This window comes from Eutrema salsugineum, unplaced genomic scaffold, assembly GCF_000478725.1.
Source record: "Eutrema salsugineum unplaced genomic scaffold, Eutsalg1_0 scaffold_1, whole genome shotgun sequence".
NCBI lineage: Eukaryota > Viridiplantae > Streptophyta > Magnoliopsida > Brassicales > Brassicaceae > Eutrema > Eutrema salsugineum.
In genome coordinates, this window is record NW_006256909.1 from 21,054,886 (window position 1) to 21,079,548 (window position 24,663).

Consider the following 24,663-nt stretch of genomic DNA (forward strand, 5'->3'; position numbering starts at 1 on the left):
TCATCATTGGCCGATGATGGATCAATCAAAAACATCAATTATCTTTCGTCTTCTCTTTCTTCAGCCAGATATGGCTTTACACGCTGTCCATTCACTGTAAATGAGTTTCCGGTTTGTCCAACAGGACAATGGCTTGTATGGCTTGACTTCCTTTATCGTGAAGGGTCCCGACCATCTTGATCGTAATTTTCCTGGAAAAAGCTTAAGACGAGAATTGAAAAGAAGAACCTTATCGTTAGGAGCAAAAGTTTTATGAATAATCTTCTTATCATGATATGCTTTAGTCTTCTCCTTGTAGATCTTCGAGTTTTCGTAAGCATTGTGTCGGATTTCTTCTAACTCGTGAAGTTGAAGTAGTCTTCTTTCTCCAGCTGTTTTCAAGTTCATATTCATCTCCTTGATAGCCCATTGCGCTTTATACTCGAGTTCTACTGGAAGGTGACATACTTTTCCGTAAACTAGGTTGAATGGTGTTGTTCCTAATGGTGTCTTGAATGCTGTTCGATATGCCCATAATGCGTCGTCAAGCTTTGTAGACCAATCCTTGCGATGAACTGCAGTAGTTTTCTGCAAAATCGACTTGATTTCTCTGTTTGAGATTTCTACTTGACCGCTGCTTTGGGGATGGTATGGAGAAGCAACTTTATGTGTAACTCCATTCTTTCTAAAAACATTCTCGAAAACTCTGTTGATGAAATGCGATCCTCCATCGCTTATCACAATTCTAGGAACTCCAAAACGCTGGAATATTACCGATTTAAACAGCTTCATGACGACTTTCGCATCGTTGGTGGGACTAGCGACTGCTTCAACCCATTTAGAGACATAGTCTACTGCTACTAAGATGTATTGGTTTCCAAAAGAAGTAGCAAATGGTCCCATAAGATCTATTCCCCAGACATCGAAAATTTCGACTTCGAGAAAAAAATTTGGGGCATCTCATTCCTTTTGCTTATGTTACCCATCCTTTGGCATTTATCGCATCGCGTTATATAAGCTTGAGTATCTTTGAACAATGTAGGCCACCAAAAACCTGCTTGTAAGATCTTTGAAGCAGTTTTGAAAGTTGCGAAATGTCCTGCGTAAGACCAGCTATGGCATCCGAATAAAATTCCTTCCATCTCTTCTTCAGCCACGCATGTTCGGAATAAACCATCAGCACATCTTTTATAGAGATAGGGTTCATCGCAAAAATAATGTCTTACGTCTTTCAGAAACTTTTTCTTCCTATAACCGAAAAACTGTGGTGGTTCTACATCAGCTGCTAGGTAATTTGCTATGTGCCTAAACCATGGGGTGTTGAAAGCATCTGCTCGTCACATGAGTCGACGTGGTGGTGCGGGACTGGCATTGGTGGGGGTAGTATCTATTGCATAGATGTTTTCCTCTGGCAAACTATCATTTAGAGGCAATCTTTCTTCAACTCGAATTTGTGAAAGATTGTCTACAACTCCATTATCTGCTCCTTTCCGATCTCGAATTTCGATGTTGAATTCTTGCAGTAGGAGGATCCATCTTATCAATCGAGGTTTAGCGTCTTTCTTAGTCATTAAATACTTGATTGCAGCATGATCAGTATGAACTATAACCTTAGATCCTACGAGATAAGAACGGAATTTCTCAAATGCAAATATGACAGCTAAGAGTTCTTTCTCTGTTGTAGCATAATTGCATTGAGCTTCGTCAAGAGTTCTGCTTGCGTAGTAGATTACGTGCAGTTTCTTATCTTTTCATTGGCCAAGCACTGCTCCGACTGCATAGTCACTTGCATCGCACATGATTTCGAATGGGAGTTCCCAATCAGGTGCTTGCACGACTGGAGCGGAAACAAGGGCATCTTTGATCTTATGAAACGCGGCTAAGCACTCATCATCGAACTCGAAGTTTGTTTCCTTGCAAAGCAAACGCGTAAGAGGACTAGCTATTTGAGAAAAGTCTTTTATGAAGCGCCTATAGAATCCTGCGTGTCCTAAGAAACTACAGATGCCTTTTACGTTTGTAGGTGGTTGTAGGCTGGTCATGACTTCGATTTTAGCTTTGTCAACTTTAATTCCTTTTCCCGAAATTCTGTGCCCAAGCATGATTCCGTCTCGTACCATGAAGTGACATTTTTCCCAATTTAATACTAAGTGCTTATCTTCACATCTTTGCAGAACTTTACCAAGGTTGCCTAGGCATTTTTCAAAAGAAGATCCATAGACGGAGAAATCATCCATGAATACTTCCATGAAGTCTTCGATAAAGTCTGTGAAGATCAACATCATGCATTACACAATACAAAAGGCATACGTCGGTAAGCGAACGTGCCATATGGACAAGTGAATGTCGTTTTTTCTTGATCCTCCGGGCGAATAGGAATTTGGAAAAATCCGGAGTATCCATCAAGGAAGCAATAGTAGGGGTGATTAGCTAACCTTTCTAACATTTGATCTATGAAGGGAAGTGGAAAATGATCTTTCCTAGTTGCTGCATTCAGTTTCCGATAATCGATGCACATACGATGTCCAGTTACTGTTCTTGTAGCGATCATTTCATCTTTATCATTTTTAATGACAGTGACTCCTCCTTTCTTCGGAACAACATGAACTGGGCTAACCCAAGTGCTATCTGAGATAGGAAAGATTATTCCAGCTTCTAAAAGCTTCATAATCTCCTTCTTGACAACATCCATGAGATTAGGGTTCAGTCTCCTTTGACTTTCGATTGAGTTTGTAGCATTATCCTCTAGATTTATCTTGTGCATACAAAGATCTGGAGAGATTCCAGGTATATCATCAAGTGAATATCCTAAGGCTTTTCTATGCTTTCTCAGCTCAGTCAACAGCATTGTGGTTTCTTCTTGCGTCAAACCAGAGTTTATTTTGACAGGATAAGTAGAATTTGGTCCAAAGAAAGTGTACTTAAGTCCGACGGGAAGAGGTTTAAGCTCGACTTTAGGGGCTTTAAGCTCGCTCCAAGGATCATTAATTGCTGCAGCAGTGTCTTTAGGAGGTGTAGGAATGTTTATTTGGTCCTTAAGATCTAGATAGTTTAGAGGTTTCCTATAAGTTTCAGATTTATCAAGCATACGCGCGCATTCACTCAAAATTTCTTCAAGGAAATTGCGTTCATCTTTTGCGGGTGAAAGCGTGACACTTAAAGGGTCGTCTAGAAGCAGATCTTCATATACTTCCTCAATAATTCCGTCTAAGTCATCAACCCAACAAATTTTGCCATCCAGAGTCGGTTTATCGAAACTTTTGTTCATGTCAAGCTGCATAACAAGACCGGCTAGATGAAGGTCAATTTTTCCTTCAAGAACATTGATTATGGCTCCAGATGTAGATAGGAATGGTCGTCCAAGAATAAGGGGATCCTTAGGTTGTTTTTCTAGTTCTAGAACTACAAAATCAGTTGGTATGGAACATTTTTCGATTTCTACAGGAACATCTATTAAGATACCTACAGGTTGTCTAACGGAACGATCAGCTAATACTAAGGTGATTTTAGCAGGCAGGAAAGTGTGATGTCCTAAACGTTTTGCTACTGAAAGAGGCATCATGTTTATGCTAGATCCTAAATCACAGAGAGCAAGCTCAAAAGCTACATCATTGATGGTGCATGAAAGTACGAAGCTTCCAGGATCAGTTTTCTTTTCAGGGATTCGACTTTGTAGGATAGAACTACAGTCATGGGTTATCATCATAACGCCTTCTTCAAGAGTTAAAGAATTTGTTAAAATACCCTTCATGTATTTTCTTAAAGCGAGAATCATAGCACAAGCTTCTACGAAAGGTAATCTCACATTTAATTGATCGATCAACTCTTAGCACAAGTATTTTCTTAAAGCGAGAATCATAGCACAAGCTTTTTCTTTCTCTTTCTTAGGGTCTCTTAAGGCTCTAAAATATGGAGGTTTAGGTTTATAGACGCGAGTTGGTGGAGGTGGAATCGGGTCTTCTCCAAAGATTTCCCGGGATGAATCTTCTCTTACTTTTTCTCCATCCTTTTCTCCTGCCACTTCTTTTTCAATGTCTTCAATCGTGACTTATTTTCTTTCTTTTTTCCTTTTCCTTACCCTTTTTCCTCATCTTCGGGATCTTTAGGAAATTCAGGCTCTTTGTAAGCTAATCCACTCCTAAGTGTGATAGCTTTCACATGATCGGAGGGATCTGCTTCGCTTGAGCTTTCGAAAGAATTTTCACTTAGCTCCTCTTCAGAATTTTCTAAGTTTTTAGAATTAGTTTTGATCATCAGGCTAAGGAGGGTGGAAAATTTTTCATTGAAATCCTCTTGCATCGTTTTTAGTTCAGATCTAAGATCACTAATCTCTTGAGACCTAGATTTTTCAAGCTCTAGAATCTTTTTGTTTAGGTTTTCAGCTTCAGAAGAGGGAAAACTACAATATGGAACAGGATTAGATTAAATAGCCAAGATTGGTTCAGAAGGTGGTTTCCAGTCAAGCTTGGAAGACAGTTTCCCGCGGTCAGAAGGTTCGCGACCGCGGTGAAACATGTCTTGGCCGCGGTCAGAAGCAGTACGACCGCGGTGAAAGCTTGGTTTGCCGCGGTCCGGATGAATGGACCCGCGGTGATCAGAAACGAATGGAAAATCGTGAATTTGGTAGACTTCTGCAGTGTTCAACATCTATTGATCATAAGAATCCATTGGGTTGTCCCAACCGTCAAAGTTACATGTATTGTGTACCTTATTTGGTTGTTGGAATCTAAGATGACTCATTATGTGATGGAGACACTTTATAACTTCCTAGATCTCTTCTTTCTTCTCAGGAAGTGCAGAATTACCAAAGGTTGCTTGATTACGGATGCTGTTTGCGAAATTTTTGATGAAAACGTGAGCATCTTCTACAGATCTAGTTGAGAAGTCTCCATTACTTGCTGTGTCGAAAGAGTGTCGTAACTCTGGAGTTATACCGCGATAGAAGATACCCAGCAGGTATTCGTCAGTATATCTATGGTGTGGACAATTTCATTGGTATTCCCTAAATCTTTCCCAAGTATCTAAAAGATCTTCATCTTCTTTTTGTCTAAAAGTTGTTATCTTGTTTCTTAAGAGATTTGAACGATTTCTAGTATAAAAACAATTTAGGAAAGCAATTCTACACGCTGCCCATGTTTTTAGTGAAGCAGGTGGCAAAGATTTTAGCCATTTTCTGGCATTGTCTCTCAAAGAGAATGGGAAAAGATTACACTTGTGGTAATCCCCATTTGCTGTAATGGTTGCACATAATTCTTCGAACGTCTCGATATGGTCAATCGGGTGTTCGGAATTGTAACCATGGAATTGATTTTGTTGAACTAAATGGATATAGGGTACCTTAATTTTGGTTTTGCCATCCTCTGGTAAGGCTGGTTGAATAGCTCTTCGATCTCCCAAGAATTTCTCGAGTGAATCGAAACTTCCAATCTGTTCATCATCATCTTCATGTTTTGTCGATCCGATTAGCTCATTGTCATCATAAATCGGTTCTTCAAACTCATCATCAGTCAGGTCATCATCGCTTGGATCACCATCCACACGATATGGTGGATCACCAAGAGTCCCGGGAACATGTTCCCGGTCTCTCATTGCAGAGAAACCTGAAAAATTCAAAAGAAAAAGTAAAAGTAAGCAACTGTTCTAATGGATTTAAGCTGGGATTCGCAACGAAACAAATCAAAGTCCCTGGCAACGGCGCCAAAAACTTGATTGCGAGCAAAAGCGGGGTTGTTGTTTTCGTTTTACTAAGCTTCAGGTTTTTAATTTATAACCCCTAAATGTCTGCAAGTGCACAGATGTGCGCTGTAGTACTTAGGGTATCGATCCACAGAGACTTAGTTGTTTCAGTACGAATTCACGGCAATGCTTAAATCAGATTAGAACTAAACAGATTTGGGTTTTGGTTGTCACGAAATCTAAACCAGAAAGCTAAACAAGTAAAATCAATTAAAAACAAGAGCAAACAAAAGCAAGTAAAAATCGAATGGATCAAAGGCGAATTGAAGCAAGTAAAAGAGAATGAAAAGCAAATAGAATTGAAGGTTGTAAGCAATGAAAAACAAACGTTGGGCATCAAGGGGAATTCGCAGGTGTTCATGGTCTATGCTAAGTCGATTTTAAACAAGTGATAAAGGTGATCAACTACGTATGTTCTAGAACTCGAGGCACGGAAGTATGAATAGCCTACTTTCGGAGAACTAAACAACTATCTCTCGCAACCCTTATCAGTAGGTTTCCACTCTGATCCTGGAAGAGAAAAGATGCAATAGCAGAACAAGACTCATCAATATTCATAACTCAACTACAGGTAGGTTTCCACTCCTATAGAATTATTGCTCGTTTCACCCTAGTTTAGACAATCAATGAAAGCTTCCGCAACATATCATATCAGATCGGCTTCTAAGTGGGCAGCAGAGAATCACGCAGTAAGATTAAAAGCAAACAAAAAACATCTAGAATATTAATAATCCTAAATCTATCAATTCATAAGAAAAGACACATGAAATTCCCTTTGAAAAATCCCTTTAAACCCAACTGGGTAACTACTCAAACATATTGTAAACAATCATCACAGAGTATTGAAAGTTGCAGGAAATTAAAGAAAAGAGGGAAGAAAAACGAAGAACAGAGTCGACGGCGGAGGCGCGATGATTGCTCTCCTTCGGCGGCTCCTTCTTCTAAAACGGCGGCCTCTCTCTCTCTAGGGTTTGTGAGTCCCACAAAAAGCTAAGCACAGAAACAAACACACCCTTTAGAATGACCTAAAAGGGGGTATTTATAGCTTCTGGAGTGGTACTGGACACTTAGGGCTTCAAAAATAATGAAAGGAATTGATCTGGGCTTTAATTAAGTCGTCTGGAAAGTGAACGACCAATGTCCGTGGTCGCGGTGGCTCTACCTGTGGTAAAAATGGGTGTTTGCCGCGGTCCCGACACATGGCTCTCTTCCGGAACTGCATTTTCTGTCATTCTTGCATCGGGAGTATCTGAAGATCTAACGGTTGGATTGTCTCCAAACCAAGTGCATTAGAAAGCTGGTTGGATCCTCTATGTTGTCTCGAAATTTGGGGGTGATCACACGGTAAGATGGTCTTCATCGCTTGTCATAATTCTGATGGTCTGCATTTATCCAAAATTGCTCATTTGTTCCAAATTGCATATCTTTTGCCCAAGTTTCCTGTAAAGTCTTTTGAAACTCTAAAACATTGAAATTACTTTAAAAAGCATTGAAAACAGAGTTAAACACCTGCATAAGATATAATTATGATCCATTGATAGCAGGAATTTTTCAATTTTTGATCAATTCCTCAACTACTCATGTCATTGTAGCACTTGAGGTATCAATCCAAATGGAGAGATTCTAGGCACTAAGACTATGATGATCAATTATTAATCCAAATCTAATAAGCAGATGAGTTGTTAACCAGGTGATCTAAAAACATAAAGCAAACAAGAACAAGCAGTAATTAAGAATTAAATAAGCAAACAGGACAAACAAAACAAAGACTCAAATTCAAATAAAGATAAAGCTAAACCTCTAGATGTGATCATGGATTAGGGTGCTTTAAATGTGAATTCATGATGCTAAGCAAACAATGCAACACTTGCAATTCTTTAGTCTAGACTTCCAAATCAGAATAATTCATTCTCATGACAAAAATCCCTTTGTTAATTACCAAATCAAGACTAATTCCCATTAGATGAATAAGCAATCAACAAGCATAAGGTTCCAAGTCTAAAATGACCAGACAGCCTCTTTGTGCATCAAAATAAGAGCTAAGAAAGACTGAATCTTATACAGAAAGATAAAGCAAGCATCACATGATCTCAAATTCCAATTAACTTAGAACTCTAATCTAGATTAATCCTCTCATGAAGGCATTAACCTCTACACTAATCCATTTTCAAACCAAATCATCATTTGTGAAATATGAATCAATGAGCATTAAGAAATAGTTCTAATATGTCATTCATGCATTTAAAAATCATTCCCATGATGAAAAAGGCATAAACCCTTAAGTTAGCTCATTCAGGCATTTCATCAAACACCTTGTGGGTGGAGAAATGCCTAAGTTCTAGATCAAGCTTATAATGAGAGATCTAGCATTAGGATCAGCTAACTAAGGAAAGGAGAAGATAATCTAAGCTTAAACAATCATTAATCTACATCTAAGCACCATAATCTACACACCTAGAAGCTTAAAAGAAGACTACTCACTAATCATGATGAACACACGATTTCTTTTGCAAGAGGTGATGTTGATCATGATTAGAAGTTAAGATGAGATGAAGAAATGATAAGAAACAGCTTTAAGATGATTAAATCTGCTAGATATCTCTTGATCAAACTCGTTTTTACACTAAAGTGGCAAAGAAAACAAGAGAGAATAAAGCTTAGTCTTGGAAAAACCCTAAAAACCATATATAGTATCTCTTGCGGACTGGGTCAGCCCAGGACAAACTGGGTACTGACCCGGCTTCAAATGGGTCATGTCTCAAGTGTGCGACATGGTCAGGTAAGCCCTGCATGCCCAAGGAAGCTCCTTATTCCTTTGACTGAAGTGGGAGCTCGCAGATTCACCATCACTTCCACCTTTGCTCTGTCAACCTCTATACCCTTCTCAGAGATCTTATGCCCAAGTACAAACCCTTCCTGAACCATGAAGTGGCATTTCTCCCAATTTAACACCAGGTTATGCTGCTCACATCTTTCTAGGACCTGTGACAAATTAGAAAGACAATCGGAGAAGGAGGAGCCATAGACAGAAAAATTGGCCATGAACACCTCCACCTTCTCTTCAATGATGTCAAAGAATATATGCATCATGCAACGCTGGAATGTGGCAGGGGCGTTACAAAGACCAAAAGGCATGCGCTTGTATGCAAATGTCCCATAAGGGCAAGTAAATGTGGTCTTCTCTTGGTCTCTTGGATCTATGGGGATTTGAAAGAATCCAGAGTAACCATCTAGAAAATAAAAGAAGGGGTGGTTTGTAAGCCTCTCTAGCATTTGATCAATAAAAGGCAAAGAAAAATGATCTTTCCTAGAGGCTGCATTGAGCTTCCTATAATCTATACACATCCTGTGTCCAGTTATAGTTCTAGTGGCAATCAGCTCATCCTTCCCATTTCTTATTACTGTCATTCCCCCCTTTTTGGGCACCACATGGACTGGTGAAACCTATCTAGAGTATGAGATTGGGTAAATTATCCCAGCCTCTAGGAGTTTGAGAATCTCTTTCTTCACTACCTCTTTTAAGTTGGGATTTAGGCGCCTTTGGTGCTCTATAGATGACATAGACTCTTCTTCTAAGTGATTCCTATGAGTGCATAGGGAGGGTGATATACCCTTTATGTCATCCAGAGAGTAGCCAATGGCTCCGCTATGTTTCCTCAACTCTTCTAACAACCTATGCTCTTGATTCTCTAACATCATATCATTGATAATGACAGGATAAGACTCATTGAGACCTAAGAAAGCATACCTGAGCCCCTTGGGAAGATGTTTCAGTTCCAGCTGAGGTGCCTTAGACTCATCCCAATCAGCACTGAAGCTGTCTTGCTCACACGGCCCAGCATGCTCCTTCACCTTAGAACCCACGGCCATGACTGCTTGGACTGTTCATTGGCTTGTGCTTGAGCTTCTGATATCCAAGACCTCAGGGCCACCTTGTTCCAGTTCCAAAAACCATGTCTCAGGACCAAGTTCTCTTGCATTGTCCAAATACAGCTTGTATCCTTCATTCTCCTCTGTTAAGAACCCATGGTCTCCTTGTTCTTGGGTTAAAGCAGCTTGAAGAGGATCATCAGTATTCAGTTCCTCAAGCAACTCATCAGCCAGCTGATCTATTGTCTCTACATAGAAGCATTGTCCTTCTATGGTGGGCTTCTTCATCATCTCATTAACATCAAACTTAAGCCTCTCAGACCCAAGTTGAAGCTCTATGATGCCACCTCTCACATCAATAATTGCTCCTGATGTGGCCAAGAATGGCCTGCCCAAAATAAGAGGATCAACTGGTTCCTCATCCATCTCTAGCACAACAAAATCAGTTGGAACCTCAAAACCACCTATCTTGACAGGCAGATCTTCCAACATCCCAACAGGTAACCTAACTGATCTGTCAGCAAGGACAAGAGAGATCCTAGCAGGTTTGAACACTCTAAAGCTAAGCTTCTTCGCTATGGAGAATGGCATCAAGCTGACAGATTCTCCCAGATCACAAAGGCATCCAGAAAATAGCAGAGTCCCTATGGCACAAGGGAGTGTGAAGCTCCCTGGATCAGTCAACTTTCTAGGGATGGACTTTCTCTGAATGATGGCACTGCATTCATGACTCAATACCACCATACCTTGAAGCTCTTTAGTCTTGTTCAGAATATCATCTTTTAAAAACTTACCCATCTTTGGCATCATTAGAAATGCATTCAATGAGAGGCATTCTGAGTGGTGTCTCATTGAGAACCTTCTCAAATACAGCTCTTGCCTTGTCTACAAGCTGCTTCTTGAATCTCCCTGGAAATGGGAGCTTGGGCTGGTATGGAGGTGGTGGGACATATATCTTTTCTGGTTCATGTTCCTTTTCCACCTCTGTACCCTTTTCTTTCCTTGATCTTTCAGAAACTTGATCATCTTTTAAGGCTGCCTCCCCTTCAGTTTGATCATTGTCCTCAATGATCACATTGTTGTGCTCAATACCAGGTCGCTCTTTGCCACTTCTCAGTGTAATGGCTTTAGCATATTCCTTGAGGTTGGGTTCAGGCTTACTGATTACACCGTATTTTGACCACTTTTATGGATCGTTTTGAAATACTTTTTCTATGTTTTTAATTGCTTTTAACTACTTTTATCACGTTTTTCTAGTATTTGTAGTTCCAAGACTCTTTTCAGGAAACTTAGGGAAAAGCTTAACAAAATGGATAGAAAACCAGATTTCAGCTCAGAGTCAAACCGTCAGAAGTTGACCCCTGATTGAAGGTCTTCTCACCGTCTGATCCAGCTCAAATTTGGAGACCTTAAAGATGGAAGTATCAGCTTTCCAGTACACTTTACAGCTTGGCAATCTAACGGTTCAATCAAAAGATACGCGAAGAGCTAGATGTCCCGTAAACCAGCTGGCCAGCACTTCCACCCGCGGCCAACAAGCATTTTCCCGCGGTCAGGAGCATCCCGACCGCGGCAAACCACCCATTCCCCGCGGTCAGAGCACTCCCGACCGCGGCCTTCAACCTCCGAGCCCAAAAAGCCCATTTCTGAAGCCCACATTTGGAGAAACCCTAAATGACGTCCAGAGAAGTCTTGAGCACTATAAATACATGTCTTAGGAGCCCTAGAAATCGTGCAACCTATCACCACCAAAATATTTACTTCATATTTTTATTGTTTTTGCTTTAGCTTTTAGGGAGAGAGAGATTTGTTCTCTTGAACCCTTGTTCTTTCTTTATCAATTTCGGTTCCTATTCTACTTCTTAATATTATGTCTTTAATTTCGTTCATTATATCTGAGTAGTTTTATTGTTGGGATTAAGGGATTTTCGATGGGGATTTATATGTTCGGTGAGGATTCCATTGGCTATTGAGCTGAATCTTAGAACTTTTTCTTCTGAATTCGTTTTTACTGCATGAGGGTAGCGTCATGAACTACAATCTGAGCCAGATGCTTGGTGACACGAAAGTGTTCATCAGGTATCAGATCTAGTTTAGGAGAGCAAAACAAACATAGGAGTGGAAACCTACCTATGGACGATTTGTGAATTAGGACGAGTCTTAAACATAATGCATCTCTTCTCTTCCAGGGCCAGAGTGGAAACCTACTGGTCAGGGTTGAGAGAGATAGTTGTCTATGATCACGACAGTGGCGTATTCATACGTCTGTGACTCCAGTTCGAAAAGTTTAAGCTAAGATCTTATCAATTTACTCTCTAGCAATGTTTTGAATCGTTCGTACCCCTGAGAAAACTTCCCTGAACCCCAACGCTTTCTTCTCCATTGTTTTACACCGATTTTCTTTAAGCTTTAATTCAATATTGTCTTTCCTTTTAGTTCATTTTCATTTAAGCATTAGAATATCCGTTTTTATTATTTTTAGTTATTGTCGTTAAGTTTAGTTATTACGCCATTTAATTTCCGTATTCTCTTTTAAGATTTCGTTTTTAGATTTTAAACACACTACCAAACCCCCACAAAACCGTTTTTGTTCTAGACTTCCTAACTTTAACTTATTTCAAAGGCTTTTTGCAGGAAAAGATCCTCCTTCCCTGTGGATTCGATCCCTAAGTACTACAATCGATCAGCTGTGCACTTGCGGCTATTGATTTCAATTAGGGTAAAACTTGACACCCACAACACACCACCATCACTTACCAGGTAGTTGGCCTTGGTTCCTTGAGCTAGATTCCTGATTTTTCTTCAATTCCTTGATGTCCTGCTGCATAGATTCCTTGATGTCCTGCTGCATAGATTCATACTGACCCTGAAGCAGCTGTTGTAGAATCCCAACCATATCTGAACCCATCTGTGGCTGCTGGTGAACAGGTGCTAACTGAAACTGATGCTGAACCGGCGCCTGCTGTTGGAACTGTGGTGGACCAAATCCTGGTGGTGCCTTTTGCTGCTGCTGTGAACTGAAACCAGAACCCTTAAATGGTTGTTGTTGCTGACTGAAACCTGATTCTGAGCAAACTGATTCTTTGGTTGAAAAGACCCTTGAAAGTTGTTCTTGGGAACAAAATTCTGTGGAGCTTGAGAAGTAGGGTAGACTTGGTCTTGTGGGTTTGCTACATTGGGATTCCTGTAAGAGAGGTTCTGATTGGCATTGGCATACTGATACCTTTGGAACTTATGATTCCCAATATAGTTTAACTCTTCCTGAGTAAGACCCTCTTTACTGATGTTCTCAAAGCATTGAGAAGGTTCCTCATACTCTCCTACAAAGTGCATTGGTTTTTGAGTTGCCAATAACACCTTGTCCAGCTTGCTTTCAAGTGTTTTAAAGTCCTTCTCATACATTTGATCCCTGCTTGAACTCTCACTCCTATTGGCTCTATCAAAGTCTTCTCCATATGTATCATTGCTCATTGCTAAGTTCTCAACCAGCTCTAAAGCAGCATGAATCTCTTTACCCAGAAAGTTACCATTGGAGGTAGTATCCAACTGGTTCCTAATCTTGGGAAGAGCCCCTCTATAAAGTGTGCTGAGAAGTGAAGCCTCACTAAACCCATGGTGTGGGCATTGGTTAGTGTAGCTCACGAATCTCTCATATGCTTCACCAAAACTCTCATTGCTGTGTTGAGTGAAGCTAGAGATTTGGTTTCTCAGTTTAGCTGTTCTGGAGGTGGAGAAAAACTTAGATAAAAATGCGTGCTTGCATTGCTCCCAGGTTTGAATGGAGCCTCTTGGGAGGTTCTTCTCCCATTGGTGTGCTTTGTCACCAAGACTGAAGGAGAATAATCTGAGGTTGAAACTTTCCTCAGATACTCCATTTATCTTTGTCAAGTCACACACTTTATCAAATTGATCCAAGTGTTCCAATGGATCTTCAATTGCCAATCCATGGATCTTTGAGTTTTGGACCATATTCAGTAAGGATGCCTTCACTTCAAAATTGTTGTTTTGCACAGGTGGTGCTTGAATTCCAGCTCCATACTTATGAGCATTGGCCCTGTCATTCTCTCCAACATAGACCTGTGGCTTCTCATATCTCCTTTGCTGGTTTTGGAAGGGCTGTTGGTGGTGCACCTGTTGTCTTTGCTGTACACTGGCCTGATGCCTTTGCTGATGAGCTGGAGCTTGTCCCAAGTGGACATAAGCTTGTAGTTGATGCTCCTGTTCCTGCTGAACATTACCCTGATGGAACCCTTGACCAGCTCCATTACCAGCTGCATTACCAGCTCCAATACCAACTCCATTACTGTAACACCCCCAATTCGAACTATGAATAAAAAGAACCCAGAGTGTCACAGAATGATAACAGAGACAATCCGGCCAAAACGTCCCATACCATTTTGGGTAGACCACATCCGATACCATGTATCTCGACCAAGGCCTAAGGCTTTTCAACCCGTTCCCAGTCTTGAGTTGTATCGACCCGGACAAGGTCTAATATCAGGAAAAGCGAGATGTTCCATAAAAATTTCTTTTATTAATACTTAATAAAGTATGCTTACAAACGGTTACCGAAAATCATATAATTGAGCTCGAGTCAAAATAGTCTTACATAATACAATCTATAATGCTTACACTCACAACTTCAAACTACTCCGGCGGCCTAGCGTCCCACGAACCCTCTAAGGTTTTCCGTCTATGGGTTACCTGCATGACAAAATTCGTATAATGAGCATTTCTACTAAATGCCCAGTGAGTCCGGAACCCGTCTACGGTTAGTCACCCCGACCCAACCCCAAAATTAAATGAAAGCAATGACCACTCAACATGCATACAAACAGTTCAATGCAATCATCACGCAATCACACAACATCAAACACGGTATCAGACACCCCATCTGATACACCATCAAACACAGCATAAGCTAAACACGACTCGACCGTACGGGATCCCTACATCCTACGTGCCTTACTGCACAATTTCTATGACACCTTCTAGCCCGACGAACCTCCCGCACATTCATAGCCACTCAGGCACATGAACCGGATTCGCTTCCGACTTTGCGGTCCTTCACTTGACCAGTCGGGCCGCATCATCATGCAGCACTCGGCCATGGGAGCAACCCAAGTATCCCTCCGAGTCTCTGGGCTTGTGTCCTAACACACCACAAGGTTCCACTAACCTTTTCTGTGGTTCACGCAACAAACAAACAAACAACAGATTCCTTACTGATCTCTAATCTGGTTTCACACAAACACACATAGGTCCTTGGGATTCCTTCCTGAATACACTCACAACCTTTCCATTTTTAACAAAGCCAACGGCCCGTGGTGACCATTACTAAATTCATCCAAAGGCTAAGTGTTTTCCCGACTTAATTATCAAAACGAGATTCTAGATCTCGTAATTAAGTCTAACACTAAGCCACACATCAACACACAATGTCACACAACACACAAAAACAGAGAAGTGCTTGTTGCAAACCGGCAATACCACTAACTCTTGTATTTCGGAAGTAGGATCACACGTGAGTCACCAGACAACACGGGATCGCTCACAACCTCACCCACAAACAGAATAATACCTAGCACACAATCACACAATCTACTTTGAACTGTGGATCGCAGTCCTACCTGGACCGATCCATGGTTCCCTGCACAAAACCATTAGTTCCTATATACCGGAACTCACCATTTTACGCAGATCCCGCTCCGATCTTAACCTCTCTTGCTCCTAACTCCGAGATTTCTCTTAGATCTATAACCATATAGACCTAATGAATAACTAGACTAGGACAAGATCTAAACAGAAAAAGGTTTACTCTACGGCTTACCGACCGTCCGCTGAGCCAGCACCGCGCTACCATTCCCCGCTAGCTAACTCCTACCCGAAATACTCACCATTTCCCTCTTTCTCTCTCTACTTTCTCACTCTAGAATTTTTCTCTGATTTCTATGTGTGGAAAACTAAGAGCTGAAGGTGGGTATTTAGAGGTTTCAGGGTGGTATCCATGTGCTGACACTTGGTAAACACTTGTCAAAAACGCTGCGCACGAGTCATCAGCCTTGGACACTAAGCTGCCTTGCTTATAGATGTGTGGTCCAGAACCAGCCACACGATTGCATAAACACTAAGCTTACTCCTTTCCGCGCCAACTGTGTGGACCAAGTCTAGCCACATCTGTTCTTATCCAGAAGTAACCTCCACCAAATTTCCGCATTTTCGTTACTAATCCAAGATGGACTGACTGGCCTTGACACTCGCTCATGTTCCTCGGCCAAAATCCAATTCCGTCGACCAAAATCCATACTTCCCAGTTCCGCAAAGCTTTTACGCTCGGACTTAGCTTCTCTCGGCTAAACCGCTGCTTTTCGGCCAAAATCTGATCTATCGGCAAAAATTCAATTCTCTCGGCAAAATTTCATTTTTCCTCGGCTAAATCCTTCATCGCTTGGCCAGTTGCTGACTTTCTCGGCCAAAGACTGATTCTCTTGGCATTTTCCATCGTTCCCGGGCTAAAATACATTTCCTCGGCTAAACCAGACATTCTCGATAAAACAGCAAGTCTTCCAGGTAAAATGCTGATTTTATCGGCCAAAGTTGGTTTCTCTCGGCCATTCTCTGCGTTCTTCAATAAAAATCTCCTCTACCTCGACAAACATGCTCTCCCAGCCGAATCCGTATTTTCTTTGATTCGTCCTCGACTTAGCATTTTTCCCGCGGCCGCCCGTCCGCGCTATCTTAACAACCGGGTTGTTACATTCTCCCATCCTTATAATAATTCGTCCTCGAATTCCAGACGTGCGATCAACCTCATCCTCCTTGATGTCTGAGTCTCTCCATATGGTTTAGCGGTCCTACAACCCCTCACCACTGTCTTAACATTACCATGTCTTCTCGCTTGTTTCATAAGTTGGCCGTTCCCTCGACCCTTCACAAAGCTTGGTGATTCTCCTGATCCCTTGCTTTCTGGTCGTCACACCTTTACTTAGATATATCTTTTCTGTCTCAAGATATACCTTTGCACCCTGGCATGCTTTCTGATCTTAGTATGCCCACCGATCCCATGACGAAAGCTTACTCTGCTTCAACATGTCTCTCCATACTCCAATTCTCCTTTGGGGTACCATCTAATAATTCTTGTTTAGTAACGACCTTCCTTCCCCTATTCCATTGTCACTACTTCGTCCTTTGATCCGTTAAAGAACTCCCGAGTCTATCTAACTCAATCCGGCTGATCTCCATCCTAATCCTTTCTTCATGTGAGGCCCCTCTTCCTCGGTAAAAACTATTCCTTAGTTTCCATTTCTCATCACCAGTTCGTTTTCCTCATGGAATCTTTCTCATCGTTGTCACGTTCCATTGTGACTTCTGATTCCTCTTCTCTTCACCTTCTTACTCCTATGGTGAAGTATCGAACCATCCTTTTCCCAAGGAAGTTCTGTCAGCATCGTCTCTCGACTCTATCTTTTCCCCAAGTCCTTCGGCTTCTGTCTCTTTTCCATGATTTATTTCCATCGGAGGCTCTTTCTCCTTGGTAAACACTACTTCACGCAGTTTATCGCTATTAGTCCAGTTTCCTTGTGGACTCCGTTTCATGGCTTTAGGCACGGTCCATCATGACCTCGTGTTGATATTACCTCATCTATTCTTCAGTTTCTCACTTCCTTAGCGAGAATATGAATCATCATCCCTCAGATGTGATTCCTCAAACTTCATTCCACGTCTTCATTCCTTTGGTAAGCCCTTTTGGCTTTGACTGACTTCTTGTCTTCTTTTTCCGGTTAATATTCCCGATCTCCCATTTTTCTTAACTGCGGGTAAATCAGTTCCTTTTGATTTATGTTTAACCGTACTCTATCTCTTGCCGTTCACCATTTCCTTCTGGTGTTTGCATATCCATCTTTCCAATGAACTGCTGTACTCAACCCTAGTTGATCTTCTTTAGAACACGCCGGTCATCACGTCCTTCTGGTAATCTCATGATCCACTTCTCAAACTACCACACTTCACACCGCTAGATGATCTCTCTGATTTTCTACTATTAAAGTCAGGCAGATTATTCCCGATTCACCACTGCTCCAGTCTGGCGGATCATCCCGATCTGGCTGATCTTACCCGATTTACCACTGCTCTTAACTTTGCTTGACATCACTATCTTTTGGCCAGATTCCCTATCTACCATTCTCCACAATTTCTTGATGTCCTCACATCACACCCACTCACCGGCTCAGAACGGTTAGGATATCAGGTTTTTGGACAACTTTCCTAAAACACTCTACCTTTCATAATCCTAAGGTTTAAGGAAACTCTTTCCAAGAAACCTATGGATTCCTACACCTTTCACAATCCTAAGGCTTATGGGAACTCTATCCATAACCTACGGATTCACTTATTCACGCCCCCCGGTGTCCCTGACATGCTATAGAAAATAATAACTCCCCTTATTATTTCCCCTCTAAGCATTCAACCTAATCTTATCTTACACATAAGATTCACAAAATACTTCCGGTTAATATTATACCCATAATATTAACCAATACTTATATACTAGATAGGCACGGGACAAGTTCGCTTTGACTTTCCGTCCTACCACGTGCGGTCTTAGCTTCCGAAGCTTCACATACGATTTTACACTTGCACACGGTCTTAGTCTTTCTGACTTCACGTGCGTCTTTCTCACACAATTGCGTATGGTCTTAGTCCTACTGACTTCACATAGGACTTTCTCACATAATTGTGTATGGTCTTAGTCCTACTGACTTCACATACGACTTTCACACAAATTTGTGTATGGTCTTAGTCCTACTGACTTCACATACAACTTTCACACAAACAGCTACATATCTACATATGTATCAAAGATTCAATCACTCCGGTCTAATATTATACTCCTTATAATATTAAACCCTCTTAATATTGGTTTAGATATTATAACCCTATCATAATACCTAACTACCATTTCACCGAATCAATCATGCAACAATTCAATCACGCAAGAGAGAGTTAGCACCCATACGTACTTGGCACGGGATCTTACAAAGATCATGAAACCCAAGGTAATTCCTAAAACTCTAAGGTTTCACCTTACTTTTACTGCACCCTTTCAATCTGTCACCTTTGACTCCGCAAAGTGATCAACTCCATGACCAATGCCCGTTCGATTCCCATGGATAATAGGCTCCCCAGCTTACCTCCTTTCGACCTGCAACTCCCCGCTGCATCGAACATAGGTAAATTCTAACCCCACCTACCCATCTAAACGTAGGACGCACCGGTTTCCTAAGTTGTGAGTGCGACTCCTTTTTGACTCGATAAAGCATTTGAAAACTCGTTCCCATGAGCATGATCATGAACCATGCTCTGATACCAACTTTTGTAACACCCCCGAGTTGTTTCGACCCGGACAAGGTCTAATATCAGGAAAAGCGAGATGTTCCATAAAAATTTATTTTATTAATACTTAATAAAGTATGCTTACAAACTGTTACCGAAATCATATAATTGAGCTCGAGTCAAAATAGTCTTTTATAATACAATCTATTATGCTTACACTCACAACTTCAAACTACTCCGGCGGCCTTGCGTCCCACGAACCCTATAGGTTACCTGCAGGACAAAATTAGTATAATGAGCATTTCTACTAAATGCCCAGTGAGTCCGGAACCTGTCTACGGTTAGTCACACCGACCCAACCCCAAAATAGCCGAAGCTCAAAAATTAAATGAAAGCAATGAACACTCAACATGCACACAAACAATTCAATGCAATCATCACGCAATCACACAACATCAAACACGGTATCAGACACCCCGTCTGATACACCATCAAACACAGCATAAGCTAAACATGACTCGACCGTACAGGATCCCTACATCCTACGTGCCTTACTGCATGATTTCTATGACACCTTCTAGCCCGACGAACCTCCCGCACATTCATAGCCACTCAGGCACATGAACTAGATTCGCTTCCGACTTCGCGGTCCTTCACTCGACCAGTCGGGCGGCATCATCATGCAGCACTCGGCCATGGGAGCGACCCAGGTATCCCTCCGAGCCTCTGAGCTTGTGTCCTAACACACCACAAGGTTCCACTAACCTTTTCTGTGGTTCACGCAACAAACAAACAAACAACAGATTCCTTACTGAATCTTTTATGTGGTTTCACATAAACACACATAGGTCCTTGGGATCTTTCCTGAGTACACTCACGACCTTTCCATTTTTAACAAAGCCAACGGCCCGTGGTGACCATAGTCCCCTCACGGCCGACCATTACTAAATTCATTCAAAGACTAAGTGTTTTCCCGACTTAATTATCAAAACGAGACTCTATCCCAGATCTCGTAATTAAGTCTAACACTAAGCCACACATCCATACACAATGTCACACAACACGCAAAAACAGAGAAATGGTGGTTGCAAACCGGCAATACCACTAACTCCCGTATTTCGGAAGTAGGATCACACGTGAGTCACCAGACAACACGGGATCGCTCACAACCTCACCCACAAACAGAATAATACCTAGCACACAATCACGCAATCTACTTTTAACCGTGGATCACAGTCCTATCTGGACCGATCCATGGTTCCCTACACAAAACTATTAGTTGCTATCTACCGGAGCTCACCCTTTTACGCAGATCCCGCTCCGATCTTAACCTCTCTTGCTCTTAACTCCGAGATTCCCTTACATCTATAACCATATAGACCTAATGAATAACTAGACTAGGACAAGATCTAAACAGAAAAGGGTTTACTCTACGGCTTACCGACCGTCCGCTGAGCCAGCACCGCGCTACCATTCCCCGCTAGCTAACTCTTACCCGAAATACTCACCATTTCCCTCTTTCTCTCTCTACTTTCTCACTTTAGAATTTCTCTCTGATTTCTAAGTGTGGAAAACTAAGAGCTGAAGGTGGGTATTTATAGGTTCCAGGGTGGTATCCATGCGCTGACACTTGGTAACCACTTGTCAAAAATGCTGCGCACGAGTCATCAGCCTTGGACACTAAGCTGCCTTGCTTCCACGCCAAATGTGTGGTCCAGAACCAGCCACACCATTGCATAAACACTAAGCTTACTCCTTTCTGCCCCAAGTGTGTGGATCAAGTCTAGCCACATCTGTTCTTATCCGGAAGTAACCTCAACCAAATTTCCGCATTTTCGTTACTGATCCAAGATGGACTGACTGGCCTTGACACTCGCTCACGGTTCCTTGGCCAAAATCCAATTCCGTCGACCAAAATCCATACTTCCCAGTTCCGCGAAGCTTTTACGCTCGGACTTAGCTTCTCTCGGCTAAACCGCTGCTTCTCGGCCAAAATATGATCTATCGGCAAAAATTCAATTCTCTTGGCAGAATTTCATTTTTCCTCGGCTAAATCCTTCATCGCTTGGCCAGAATCTGACTTTCTCGGCTAAAGACTGATTCTCTTGGCATTTTCCATCGTTCTCGGGCTAAAATACATTTCTTCGGCTAAACCAGACTTTCTCGATAAAACAGCAAGTCTTCCCGGTAAAATGCTGATTTTATCGGCCAAAGTTGGTTTCTCTCGGGCATTCTCTGCGTTCTTTAATAAAAATCTCCTTTCCCTCGACAAACATGCTCTCCCAGCCGAATCCAGATTTTCTTTGATCCGTCCTCGACTTAGCATTTTTCCTGCGGCCGCCCGTCCCCGCTATCTTAACAATCGGGTTGTTACAATTACCCTGCTGAACCTGAGCCTGTTGCTCCTCTTGACCCTGCGGCTCAATGTCAACCACATGCTGTCTCTGATCTTCCATATCAGCCGGATCAATCTATCTGCCACGCCTATCCCTTCTCCTCCTTGGAACAAAAAGATTAATGTTGTCGTTTAAGGGGAAAGGTGGACCACAGCTTCTTGATCTGGACCTGGTGTTCATGCACCTGAAACTCACAACCAGAACTTGAAAGAAATTAGAAAACACAAAAGAAAATGCTTGATCTCAAGAAATAACACAATCTTAATGCTATCACACTTTGGCAACGGCGCCAATTGATAACTTAGAGTTTTCAAGGCTCTAAATGAGGGGTTATCAATCCCTTTTGTCACTTTGCAGTACAAAGGGTATCAATCCATCATGTGTAGACACTAAGATGCAGGATCAGTTCTTAATTCAAGCCAAATGAGTGAGGTTTTGATGTTACTTCCACTAAAAAAGCTTAAAACAAGAATTAAAGTTAATGATTAACTTAACCAAGCAAGTAAATAGATTAACTAGATGAGAATGTATGTATGATGATGAGAAAGGTCTTAGACATGATAGTGGATTAGGGTGCCTTTGGTACTAAACTAGTGAGCTAATGAATCATGTGATCAAGCAAACCATTCAACTTAAACATCATTAACTAAGCTAATCCTCTCATGAAGGCATTAACTTCAATGTTAAAACAGTTTCTAACCTAATCATCATTAGTGAAACATGAATCAACAATCATTAAGAACCAGTTTAATTTGTCATTTAAGCATTTAAACAATTATTCCCATGATGAATAATACTTAAACCTCTAACAACCTTGGTGATGCTGCTAGGGTTGACTTCGTGGCTTCATGTTTTAAATTTATAATCCTAGATATCTGCAAGTGCACAGCAGTGCGTTGTAGTACATAGGGTGTCGATCCACAGAGAATCCATGCTTTACCTGCAGAACTTTAGAACCAGAATTAGTAAACAAAGTCTAAGACGAAAAACGGGTTTTAGATAGGTTGTGCGATTTCTATATATCTATTTAAAAATGGATTTGAAAAGGTTTTGAAAAGAGTTTAAAAAAAGGGTTTTAAAAAGAGTTTTGAAAACTGGAAGTGAGTAAATCGATAATAAATCTAAAGGACGAACAAAGCTCTTAATATTGATCCTAGTAAATTCTTAGAACTCGAGTCACGGACGTATGACTATGCCACTGTCGTGATCATAACTAACTATCTCTCGCAACCTTGACCAGTAGGTTTCCACTCTGGCCCTGGAAGGGAAAAGATGCAATATGCTTAAGACTCGTCAACATTCACAGCTCGCCCATAGGTAGGTTTCCACTCCTATGGTTGATCTGCTCTTCTCAAACTAGATCCAGCCCCGGATGAATACTTTCGCAACACCAAGGACCTAGATCAGTCTCTAGTTCGCGACGCTAGATCCGTGCTTTAAGTATAAGTTTAGAAGAAAGATTTCTAGAATTCGGCTTTGGTTTATCTCGCGAAGATCCCTATCGAACATAGTCGATTCCCTTCGATCGAGCCTTTAAACTCATACCTCATCATTCCAAAACGTGCATAATGTAAATAGAATAGACGTGCATAGGAAAATAAAGAAGAAAGAAGTAGAGAAAAACAGACAAGGAGAAGAAGAAGAAGCATCTCGATTTTAAGAGCTGGGCTCGGAGAAGAACTTCTCTTCAAATCCTTTAAACAACTAATCTAATATGAAGAAGATAAAAACGAAATTGAAAGATGCATAAGAGTAAAAACCGAATTAAGATAAAGGTAGAACATAAAGAGGGTTCAAGAGAAATCTCTATCTCAAGAGTTTGTTCTCCGCGGTCTTGGCTCCTGGACCCGCGGGGATTGGTCTTTGAGGTTGAATCATCATTCTGTACTTGCTTCCTTCGCGAGACTGCAGAACATGTCTTCAGTGCATCAAGGATATATGGAGATCTAACCATTGGATTGTCTTCAAACCAATTGCATTTGAAAGCTAGTTTTCTCTTATATATTATGTCAGATTTTGGGGATGATCTGACGGTGGGAATGTGTTCATCGGATATGAAACTTCTGAGGATCCGAATTTATCCAAAATGGTCTTTTGCTTCAAAATGCACACCTTTTGCCTTAATTACCTGAAAATAGTCTTGGAACTACAAATACTAGAAAATAATAGTAAAAACAGTTTAAAGAAATAAAAATCATTAGAAAGCATTTAAAATCGATCCACAAAAATGGTCAAAATACGTGTTATCACTTGGTTCAGGCATTTCATCAAACACTTTTGGTGCATGAAATACCCAGAATCTAGACCACATATGAGGTGTATGGATCAGCATAGATAACAAGTTGTAGAGAATGGAATATGAGTGATCTAACCCCTAAGCTCACTAATCTAGCACCTAAGCACCCTAATCTACATATCTAAGACCTTAATATGGGGATCACTCACTAATCATGATCAACACACTAGATCCTTTGCAAGATGTGTTGTTAATCATGATTAGAAGTGTGTAAAATGAAGATGGAGATGATAGATTAAGAAGAAGACAGCCCTAAACACTCAAAAATCTCTGTTACTCTTGATTAAAACGCCTAAAATCAGATATTTCTCTTCAAACGGAGTTTTCTTACACAAAAGAGGCAAAGAAAATGAGGAATAAAGCTTAAGTCCTTGGGGAAAAACCCTAAAAAACTATATATAGGTCTTTAAAATGAACCGGGTCAGCCCGGAACAAAACGGGTCCTGACCCGGCTTTGATGGGTAAAATGTCGAGTGTGCGAGTTGGTCAGGAGCTTCCCAAGTCGCATGCCCAAGTCGCACAGCCAAAGAAGCAGTCTTGTGAGCCTTAAGTCCTTTAGTTTCAGCCACATGCCCATCTAGGTTTGTTCTGCGAGTCTTTGTGCGATTCAGTCTTCATCCTCTTCAACTCGCATGACCAAGACGAAATCTGGGGAGAATATGTGTGCGACTTGGTCCTCCTTTAGTCCCAAGTTGCATGCCCAACTCGCATAATCCTAGAAAGAAGCTTCAGCGAGATATAATCTATGTAAGCCCAGCCGCATTACTCTCTCGGTGTAAAACACGAATCTTCAAGCGGCTTAGTTCCCTTTGCTCCTTAACTCGCACGACCATGTAACGGGGGCCTTCAGAATTATGTGCGGGATGGTCTTCGTCACTCCCAAGTCGCATGCTCAAGTCGGTGTAAATTGCGAGTCTTCATGAGGCTCAGTTCCAAGCTCGGCCAACTCGCATGCTCAAGTCGCACGCTTGTGGACTTAGTATTTTTATTGCTCGGGAACCTTTGACCTCACCCAGTGTTACCTTACTCGCATATCTCAACACGCAGCTCAAT

The 24,663-nt window shown here is 41.4% G+C and overlaps 2 non-coding genes across 2 annotated transcripts; both read left to right on the forward strand.

The window, feature by feature from the left end:
• Positions 1–4,948: 4,948 nt before the first annotated feature.
• On the forward strand, positions 4,949–5,056 carry LOC112082529. Its single transcript, XR_002897202.1, has one exon. It is a non-coding gene; the product is annotated as a small nucleolar RNA R71 (small nucleolar RNA).
• Positions 5,057–13,192: 8,136 nt separating this feature from the next.
• On the forward strand, positions 13,193–13,299 carry LOC112082643. The gene has a single exon (XR_002897309.1). It is a non-coding gene; the product is annotated as a small nucleolar RNA R71 (small nucleolar RNA).
• Positions 13,300–24,663: the final 11,364 nt, after the last annotated feature.